The sequence below is a fragment of the Hippoglossus hippoglossus genome, chromosome 6, assembly GCF_009819705.1.
Source record: "Hippoglossus hippoglossus isolate fHipHip1 chromosome 6, fHipHip1.pri, whole genome shotgun sequence".
NCBI classification, from domain to species: domain Eukaryota; kingdom Metazoa; phylum Chordata; class Actinopteri; order Pleuronectiformes; family Pleuronectidae; genus Hippoglossus; species Hippoglossus hippoglossus.
This window is the reverse complement of record NC_047156.1, coordinates 13,759,708-13,771,041: the sequence shown is the minus strand read 5'-3', so window position 1 is coordinate 13,771,041 and position 11,334 is coordinate 13,759,708.

Genomic DNA, 11,334 nt, shown 5'->3' with positions numbered 1-11,334 from the left:
AAAGTCACTTGTATTTTACTATTGAAAATGTGAAATTGCTGTTCATCTGGAAAAATCATCTCAAATCAAGGATTCTGACCACCGGCCAACAATTGCTATAAAATATTTATTCTTGACAACATTTTCTAAGGACATATGTGACCAAATATGTCTTTATCCTTGTGTGAGTCTGGCCGCGTCATGTAGCCCCCGCAGTTCCTCCCTCACCTACACAGAGCTGTGTAAGGAAGATATATGTTTACATTGTGTGTCACGTCTGTTCCTGCTCGTCTTCGTGAATTAATCCCTCTCCCTATAACACTGGCCAGATTTAGTTTGGGTGCCCGCTGTACTGCACACACACTCACACAAACATACACACACTCACATACAGCTATTTTCCCTGCTCGTCACCCCGCTGTTATGGCAACGGTATTTTCACTTTGGACTGACGGTCAAAAGCAATACAATGATTCTAGCAAGATAATAACGAGGGTCTGCGCTGTCACTGGTTGGTCGATTGCATACGTGCAGTGATGTTTGGCTTTGCCCTCCCGAATGACACAAGAAATACATTTTTGCACTGATCATAAACTTACGCACTGAAGAAGGCAATTTAAAGCTTCCGTCACATACAAAGCAGAAGGAAGTTCTGATGGAGGAAACTGATCCAATAATTTCCTTTACTTTCGTATATTAACGTGTTATATATTGGAAATGTTACGCACTTCATCTCCTCAGTCTGTCCATGCCAGTGTCTGGTCTGCATCGTGTACTAGTGCCTTACTCGAGTCTGTCCTGTGAGCAGCTGAAGATCAGGCCCGGTTTGGAGCCTGAGCCTCTTCCTCTCTGGATCAGAACATGATGCCATGCTAATGCCCATCGGGGTCTTAATAAACTGTCACTGAGTCCCTCTGCCATACAGTACAATGCCTTGGCTGGTGACCTATATACCTGCCTCCAATGTTATAATGCTGATATATAATAAAAAGGGCATCTGTGGATACCTTCGGATTCAGAGACCATATCAGAACTCTTAACACTAGACTGCATTCCATGAGCATGTGGCAATTTGTGTTTGAATAACTTCCTTGTTTCATCGTCTAATCACTATCCAAAAAAATAAAGATTTGTTTTTATCAGTAAATGTAAGAATTACCCTGAAATATATTGTCTTACTGATTTGTCTGAGTATTAACAGGAAATAGAAAACGTTAGTAGCCCTGTTATGAATCGGTGTTGTGCTTTCTTTAACAGACTGCATTGGTTTTATGATTTGATGCTGTATCTATAATATTTATCTGGTCACAAAAGTATTTTTTGTATTCACCAAAAAATAAAAAAGTTTCAAAACATCTCGTTACCTTTTTATCCTGTTTCGCATCAGCGCACGAGAGATTTCTAAATGTCATACCACATTCTTTCCTGCAGATGTCAGTGTTATCCTTCGTAGTTGAGTCAGTGGGGTCAGTGGATGTTTGGAGAAATATGTTCTCGTGGAGTCTTTGGCAAAGTCCGCCACACCAAATAAGGAAACAGTGGATGTGAGGTTTTTTGTGCACAGAGCAGACCATGAAGAAAACACTGATTTCCACTTAGATGTTTTGATTCACATAGAATGAGATTCACATTTATATCTTTGTATTCTGGGTTCCACAGCTCCAAAGCTAAAATAATTGTAAGGATTTTGGATAAGTAGCAGTAAATAAATCAGCAATAAATCAAACTTGAACAATATGATCAAACTTTTTGAGCCAGGTGATCGAGTAGAAACCTTTTTCACACTGAAACCGAACCTCTCTTTGCATCAGCAGTATATTCGGGCCTATAGTGTGTAACAATGGTTGAGAGGTGGCTATAGCACAATACCTTGAGTCGCCCTAATGAACACCATATTTGGTTGTTTGAGTGTTTTGGTCTCATGCAAGGCCAGGCCACACAGTGGAGAGGGAAAACTGGAGCCATGTGTTTAACTGGGAGTGTCCGTCCACTACTCACCCTCACTCTGTCTCTGTCTCTGTCTCTGTCTCCCCCTCTCTCTCCCTCTTCAGGCTTGAGGACCATGAGGATGTTTGTCTGGTAGAATCTGGCGTTTGTACAGAGTTAGGAGATTAATGATGTGAAGCGGAGATGCGGTCTGGTTCGAATCCTCCGTCCTATTGTCCTTGACATGATTTCAGGCTAATTAGTAGACCACTCTCTTATGGCTATCATTAAGTTTCCATATAAGGTCATGCATTTATAGGCTTTTACTGCAATGTTTCCATTTGGCGGGGGGACCACTATGGTCAGCATGATTGCTCCAATGAAAAATAAAAGGGAAATGCACTCAATCACCCCTCTCTTCACTTCTTCAACTTGTATCTATTTCTCAAGCTCTCTCTTTGTTTTGTTATTGGTTGGCATCAGACTTCCTGTCACATGACAGTTTCCTGCACTTGGATGCAGGTATGGACTCCAGCTGCACCTTTTCATCACCATGGGTTTGATGCCTGATCTATTTCACCGTGGCGGATGTCATTAACCTCCTCAACCCCCCCAGGCTCATGTGGAGCATATGTCGAAACAATTTAATAATGTTGAGATTATTAAATTAAATTCCAGGACGATGTGCATTCCTGCATGCAAGACATCCACAATTTTCAGTTTGAAATGAAAGTGCAGACATTAGAATTATACACTGTGCTTTTAATATTGCACCTAAATCTGTCGGTTGTCTGAAGCAATGGAACCGGATAATGATTCATTTAAGTTTCCAGAAATCTAATGACACACAAAGTAAATCTTAACATCAACAGTGTACATCTCCAGCATCCTGATTCTGATCTGTTTTATATTAACTGTGGTGGACTGGGGTTCTCAAAACTGAAGCCACGTTAAACCACAAACCCAAACGACACTGGGTCAGCTCTCCACTTTCATCATTTCCCCACTAACCTACACTGTATTTAAGCAGAGCAGCAGGAAATGCACTTGGCTAATGCAGGATTTTAAATCCATATGTTTATATTATTTTCCAGTTAGCATATGCTAGGATGTGCTACTGTGCAGGAATGGAGTCACGGCAGGTTGTGCTAAGAACAGCCTCGGTGAAATTGAGAGTTGTCCCACTGTAAAGCTATGTAGCCAGTTATAGCATGTTAATAATACTCTTTAAATCTCAGTGTTTGTCAGTTTCTCAATTTGCCTTGTAGGGAACAAATTTTGCTGTTATATTATGAGAATAAATTATGTTTAATCATACTAAGGAAAACAGGCTAGAAAAACCTATATGTGAATTGTCAGTTTGGCCAGAGGATTTTCTGTTTTGACCCCAGCTCTGGTATAAAACCCTACAACAGGTCGAGAGGGCATAATGGTCTTAAACAGTGTGGAGAGAGGGAGAGAGTTTCTGCTCTTAGCTGGTTTTCTGCAGTTCCAAAGCTACGGGATGAAAGAGGAAGGGAGGTTTGGAAAAAATGCACGCCAGGAAAGGCTTTTGGGTTTTTGGGCTGGGCCACACTTCTCAGATTTTTTTGTTCATGGACATTTGAATCTTACAAAGTCTTTCTCAGGACCATGTCAGCTTTAAACTGTTCTCCTCCTTTGTCCTGTGTGGCTGTTTTTTTGTTTTTTTTGTATTTATAACCACATTAAGGCTGAAATATAAAAACATCTGCATAATGAAGGGATAAGGCCGGGCTCTAGCAGCGGTTCAGCAGCCATGTCCGACATTTCCAGGTTGCTCAAGCTGATAAAACAGTGGAAACCAACATTGTTCTTGGGTCGAATGCCTGTAGTTAATGTTTGGCTTTGGTCCATTTTGTCAGGAGGCTTCACAGAGTCCAGACTCAAAGATTGTACGGTAGAGAGAAGTAAGAATGTACTTAACCACCTAGTGGGAAAATCACCAAAAACCTCAGAAAAAACATCCAACTTGCTGTTTCTCAAGGTTAATGTTACTTATCCTGCATTGTAGCTGTATTTTCTCTATATCTGAGGAGGTCGGGTTTTGTCACTGGAAATACAAAGAACTAAAACATGTTTACCTGAGTGTCAGACACTTCATGTTACACGTATGGACTTCATGTAAACACACTGGCACCGTCTTGGCGACTAAATGCTCGGAGAAGCCTGATGTAAAGAAACACAGTGGACAGCTACAGTATGGTTCTAAGTGCGTGAGCTCACAGTGTTTAAAAGAATGCCTGTACTCACATACCAGCTCTCTGCCTGCTCACAGCTCCCCTAACATAAACCTGGGAGACAACAGCTGATGGATGTAGAGCGTCTTTTTACTTAGGTCTGGAGCTCTTGACTATTTTAGGTCATCAGCTGGGTTCTTCCAACATGTCGGCTCCATAACTTACAGCCTCTGCTTTAATGAGAGTGTGCAGATGACGACTTCTGTTCTTTCGCAACTTGGAACTGGTTCGTCCCTTCTAAAGGTTACAATGGTTATCCGATTGAGATCATGGTTGAGTTCACTATTTTTTTATTTCCTACCCGATAGTCGTTAGACCAACTAGAGGATTAGATCATAGACTGTACATGGGTAGGTAAATGAAACAGGGCTTGATTGACAAAGTGTGTTGAAATACTCCTGGCTTCTTTGAGTGTCAAATTCCAGGAAGTGTCTCATATTCTGGCCCTTATGTAACCATCTCACCGAATTCACCCATTTCCATGTGATAACAGGTGGGTGGTGCCTCCCCATGTGAGTATTTGTGTTAGCTGCCGTCCCCCCCCAGTGCCCGTCCTATACCATTCGCCGTCTGTGTCTTCCATGACGGCACAGCAGCACCTTTGGCCTCATCATGTAGGGAAGACGCAGTATTTCTTCAGTCAGCAATGACAGCGAGGCTATATTGGGACTGAGCTGAGACTCAAAACTCCAGTGCTAATTTTGGACAACTCCACTCGTAATGTCAGGCACTTCGACGAACTGATGGTGTGTGACTCCCGGCACTCGCCTCTAAAGTTGGGCCCTTTTCTCTGTGATTTACAGTGATAATTCTCGGTCGTGTCTGAAACTGTGTGTTGAGAGTGAAGAGCACGGAGGGAGCGGTCCGTCTCAGACTGTGCTGCCGACTGGAAGTGATCTGCACCGTCTCCTGGGATTTAAGCTGTCTCGAGTGAAATCTAACACTCGTCCATCCGAGCCCTCCTGTCTTAATAAGGAAACTATGCTCAACACTCGTCAGATGACAGGCCACATTTCTGCAGAGAGAGAAAAAAAAACAACCTCAAACCTGCGGCCTGAGCGGCCCCGTGTTAAAGCTGAATAAACACTCGCTCTGTGCTCAGCAGATTCTTCTCAACACTGTTTCCACTTTTCAGGAGGTGATTTGGTGTGGGAACAGTCAAAATGATTAATCCATACGACTGCAGTCCAACATGGACCATTTGCCATGACCTCCTGTCTCCTACTGTTGTCTGACCTGATTACTTCTGATGGATCCGTGGAGTCTCTCCCACTTCGGGGGAAAGTAACCAAGTAAAACTGACAAATTATTAGTACGAATTTGGATTCTTTACTTTTGAGCTACTTTAAACGCGAGTACATCTGACAGCTGCTTGCGCCCCTGTCTGTTGACCTGTTTGTTTGTTTGGTAACAGGATTGCGCAAAAAAATACCAAACAGATTTCCATTAAACTTGATGGAAGGGAAGTGTATGGGCCAAGAAAGATTCATTCCCATTCAATTTTGTCATGAATCCAGACAAAGGAGGTTTTTTTTCTTTCACTTTTTTTACATTGTGAGACAGGGCTTCTTTTTAATAGAGGGATTTTTACCAATTTCACAGGGAATAATTCAAGGATCTTGATTTTTTTTTTTTAATCGGGCATATTAAGGGAACTGATAAGTATGACTGTTTGTAGTTTGGTGCAGCCTGATTGAAGTCAAAGGAACTGTTGGGCCTTATATAATGTCTGTATTTATATATAGCTTTTCTATTCATTCACTCATTCACCTATTCACCCATAGATTCATACAATGCATCTATGTGCAGCAGTTTCTCTATCACACATCATTCATTCAAAATAAATGTCAGGGGTAAATTGGGGTTCAGGGTCTTGCCCAAGGACACTTCAGCATGCAGAATGGAGGAGCTAGGGGTCAAGCCACCAATGTTATGTTAAGTGCACAACCTGTTCTATATTCTGACCCACAGCCACCCATGTGTTCGACTGAATGCCATTCTAGTAACTGTTTAGATTTAGATTTTACAAGCGGACAAAAACATATTATAAAACATATTATAAAACATATTATAAAACATATTATAAAACATATTATAAGCTGGTTACAGCACTAGTTCTCAACCTTTTACACCAGAAAGTGTCATGTAGGGATCCTGAGCTACAAATAGTGACTTTTCCCTCTACATTCCTCTGATGTTTCATTTAAAAGAAAACATTTGGAGAAAAGCCTGAAAAATTAATACAAATTTGTGAAGCAGATTTTCTTTTTGTTATATCACCACCACTCTGATTCTTCTTGTGTCCTTGGGACTGTGCGTGGCCTCCATGTTGGAAACTAATGGACTGAACCACCCAATGGTATATACATTTAATAAAACTCCACCTCAAGCAACTACAACAGTAGAATGCTGAGAACAAAGTTATTTGACTATTCATGTGAACTTTAGGATTTTAAATGCAGGACTTGTCAGTGTAATGGAGAGGTTGACACTAATGTGAAGGATCTGAGTGCTTCTTCCTCCGCTGGTCTTTCCCAAGCTTTTGATGGGACTGATGCTGTCTCTGGGCAGCCTATGGAAGCATAATTACGCTCTAATCGTACTGTATATTGTTATCTCCAACATCCAAGGCCTCAGAGCAGGAACTAACCAGATCACTTTGGATGGAGGTCTATTTATTTTTATATCTGCACCCTCAGACAGCTGTTTTACGATTGATTTCTACGACTGTTTTATCTAAAGCTGCCTTAGCTGTGCGGTGAGTCTGAGCCCCGACTGGTCACGGCGTGTGATCAAACGTTGGGCTCCAGGCGGCCTCTGGTATGAGAATGCAGGTGCCGCAGAGCTGTGGGTTCCTGTGGCATTCCTCTCTGCACAGAGACCACTGTGACCCAGTCAGGGTGAACACAGCGAGCTTTCAAACAGCCACACACAACCACACTGGAATGTCTCATCACCAAAGATTCTCACACCCGCTCCACATTGTTGCTATTTTCTTCAGCCAGGCTATAGTCATTTTGTGGTTTGGAACTCATACTTATAAACGTGACAAAAAAGCTTCCCTCTCCTTTTTCAAATTTAGGAAAGAGGAACTATTTTCGTTTTGCTACAACTTGTTGTTGTAAGTGTTTCTGATGAGGACTACTCTCCCTTAGGCTTATATGGATTTTTGTTTTATGAAAAGTTTGTAGTCACAAAACTATATAACCGAGAAATACAGCACTATCATAGAAGTGCATCCTCCTCCTCATTTTGCCCTTGTTTCACTGCTGAGTGCCAGAGGCCTCAGTCAGAGCTGTGGCAGGGAGAATAGTGGCTGAAACTGAAGTGCATACCAAGAAGTTTTATAGCCCTGTGGAATGGAAAGAAATATCGAGTACGACTTTGGACCTCACAAAAAGCCCCCGCAACTTCGCTCTCTCCTCCGTCTCCTCCAGCTTACACGAGAGAAAGAGAAACAGGGAGAGAGAGAGAGAGAGGGTAAGAGCCCATATATGGACACATATATGAAAGATTCCCCCTCCGTGTGCAAACACGGAAACTTCTAGCCCTGTGAAATGAGGGGCAAAAGATTGAAGGCAAATATTTAAAGAGAGCTATCTACAAGATGCCAAACAGCTGCGAACTGAGATACAGAAACCCAGCCAGAACCAAAACACAATAATTAGGCAGCGAGAGGGTGAAGATATGACGTATATCAGTGGAGGACAGTGGGTGTCGTAGTCAGTGAGCAGGACACAGCTGTGATGCTGTGGAGGGTATCTCATATCTGGAAAGTTCAAGTTCAGGACGCCTGTAAACAATCATCTAATCCCTACATCCCTCTTGAATTTACCTTTTTCTCTGTGAACAAATGGTTTCCCAAACTTAAGACAAATTCATATTGGGCAGATTTTTGCTCAAGTTTTCATGCTGTGACATGTCTGACCATTTCCAGAATTTAATTTTACACCATGGTTCCTAGCAGGGCTTCCCACACGGGCAAGAAATGAATCGTGACAGTTCCCCCCGAATGCTCTCTCTCCTCAAATCCCCCCCCCCCCCTCTTTTAGTCGAAGCTGACTGAGCAGCATCAGATATGGCCGACATTCTTGCCTCTCTGTGCGTCCCCGTCTGTGGAGGGAGAACACAAACAAACAGTCTGGGAGGAGCCCGGTCGAGGCCACAAATATTCCTCCATTATGACTTTCTGGCCGCATTTGTGTTTGCAGCACTGGACGCTTTCATGTTTGGTATTTTTACTCCACATGCTCCGCTTGTTTTCTCTCAGTAAGTCATAGCTGCGTGCACCCTGTCACTCGGGATTCTCCACAAACTTCTGCTTCTTAAACTTTGGGAATAACATCTTTGTAAGACGTACAAGAATGTATCGTGATACTTTCAGACATTTTTCCTACTGGTTACCTCGGCAGAACCTTTAAAACATGCCAGTCAGGGGGCTTTCTTTAAAACTATGTAAGACTAAAGGTCTGTGCCCCCACTCCCGGCCTGCAGGGGATTTATTACAGCCCTTTGCAGTCCAAGAAATGACAGATCTTTTCATTCAACAGCAGCCACTTGTGCTGTAGAAATACCTTTGGCCCAGGAGGAATGCCATCTTCAGTGAAGCACCTGGACCTGAAATATTTGACCTTCATACTCCAGGAATTTGACTCCTCGAATGATTAAACAGGGTGGTGGTGAATACGGGTGAATTTTGAGCACTTTATACTGAAGTCTCAGCTTCCACTACCTAAACAGAAAGTTTAAGCGGAATTACAACCGGCTGAGGGAGAGTTGTGTGAGATTTACACCGTTATTGACAGATTTATCACTACGCTCAACCGTGTGAGTCAAAGTGTGGCAACCTTATTGCAAAAATCCATCCAAGGAAAATATTGCTGCTTGTGCCCTGTTCCATGTCCACCTGTGTTCACCAGTGTACCAGTTTGAGCCTCCCAACCAGCGGTATATATCAGTGGAACATTACTGTGAATACATCCAGTGGCAGTGGGTCATTGAGAAGGCTTGGGTTACAGCTCGGGGCTCACCCTCCCACTTCCCCCTATTCCATTTTTGCTATGCTAAATGATCATGCCCCTTCATGGAGCTATCCAATCCCACGGGTACCATCTCAAAGAGCCAAGGAGCTCTCTCTCTCTATATATATATCTGGACGATGTCTGCAGAAATCTTCTCATGGTATTTGACGAAGGAGCCTGCCAGCCCTGTGCTACTCAGAGTTTCACTGAGTGGCTGTGCACTCCCTGTTAAAAGGCAAGCTACACTCTGTCGTCCCTCGCTACACCATGTCCACTGAAAGCAGAAGCACATAATTGGAAAATAATTATAGAAGCGGTATTCCAGGGTATTATATCTTCACAAAAAAATGAGAATGAGTTTTGAGAGTATCAGACACTTTCCCCAGAAGAACTTGCAAATCCCTGCATCAGACGGCCACCGTGACTGAGCCTCCTCAGCGGCAGACACATGGCTTGTTTAATGTGGTAGGATTTTTAGCCATGAGAGACCCTTTAATGTCCCTCCCAGGGGTGCTCTTATATAAACATGACTTCAGGCACAACGGCCAAGTCAAGCCCATTCCCCGTCCCCAAGCGGCTACTGAGTAGAACCGGACATTCCACATGCATAGTGGGTTGTCACTGCAGGCCTAACAGATTAAGTAATACAGGGTTACAGTATTCGCGTTGGTGCCGCAGCACTCGAGTAACGCTGCTCTGCGTCATCTAAATGACCGGAGACACAGATACTGAGGTGAACGTCTGAGAGTTCAGGGACTCTTGTTGACTTCTTGCATATCCCAGTAAAAAGGATTTTGACCCTGTTACATCCATACACACATATTTTTGTGGCCTCATGTTTAATTCTGAACACTGAAACCCTTCCAACCATGTTTATAACCGTGGTTGTCATTTAAATCTCTCATGGTAGTTAAGATAATACAAGTGTAATGAATGTGAATATGAATTGTCCGCGATGCCGCGCCTGTTTCACTCAGCTGTTTCCTCATGACGACCGAATCTGGACACGATCAGGAATCCAACATCTGATCATCTCAGATCTGGACAACAGTTGTCAGGTGGCAAGTTTGTGTTTTTTTCCCCCCTCACGCTCACTTGTTGTGAGGAATGAAGTCCTCATCCAGTAGAGTCAGTCTACATCCTCACAGCTGTTTGCCGCCCAGGAGGGTGAATAGCGAGATGACTCTTGGCTGAGTGAGCTCATGCATTCGATGTTTTCAACACAGACACATCCTCTGTAAGCCGATGAATTCTTCACTAATGTGACTGGTGGCAAAGATCTGGGAGGGAGATGAGGATATCAACAATACAAACACAAACACCACTGTGACTTCTGTTGTTATCGTAAATAAATTACCAGATTTTTCAGTTCAAATGCTAGTTTTAAAAATTTAGGTGGACGAGAACCTGCCTTTTTTTCGAAATGACACAAAAGTGTGGAATATTTTTTTAATTGACATTAATATTGAATGAGTTTGTATTTTTTCATATCATCATAATGTACTAAAATAATAAAAACTTCACTCTGTCTAACTGTGTGAGGACTTTTATATTTTCCAATGGAGACGCAGATCTGTGACAACACAAGTGTACTGGGCCTTGTATAGGTTATTTTTACTCTGCCAGTATGTTAAAGGAAACATCATAACTGGGCTTACTTTCATTCCCAGAATCCCACAGCCAATCTGCTGTACCACCCCAAACCTCACCGACTTCCCTGAGTGAAAGAGTGTTGAAGAAGATTGAGATCAGATTTCAAAATGAAGAATACAACCAGAGCTGTGCTGTCAGAAAGAACATTATAGAGTATATCTGCATGAATACAATTTTGAATTCAGTATATTTTATCTGTAAAATACACACAACGAAATTATGTACATTTGTTTAAACACTATGATACACAAATGACTTACATCAGTAACACAATGTTTTGGAAGTGTCAGGGACGTCTCTATATGTAGAAGGTGCTTTCCAAAGTTAAAAATGTATAAGGGTTTAAATTACTGTTGAGAAATAAAAGGGCTCTTGCAGAGATGTGATCCTAAAACCCTCAGGAGACTGATTGTGTTTCAGAGCGAGAGAAGAGCAGGCGGCAGGAACAAGGCAGGATCTGTGACCAGTGTTTATCAGTGTCAATCACAATTATACAA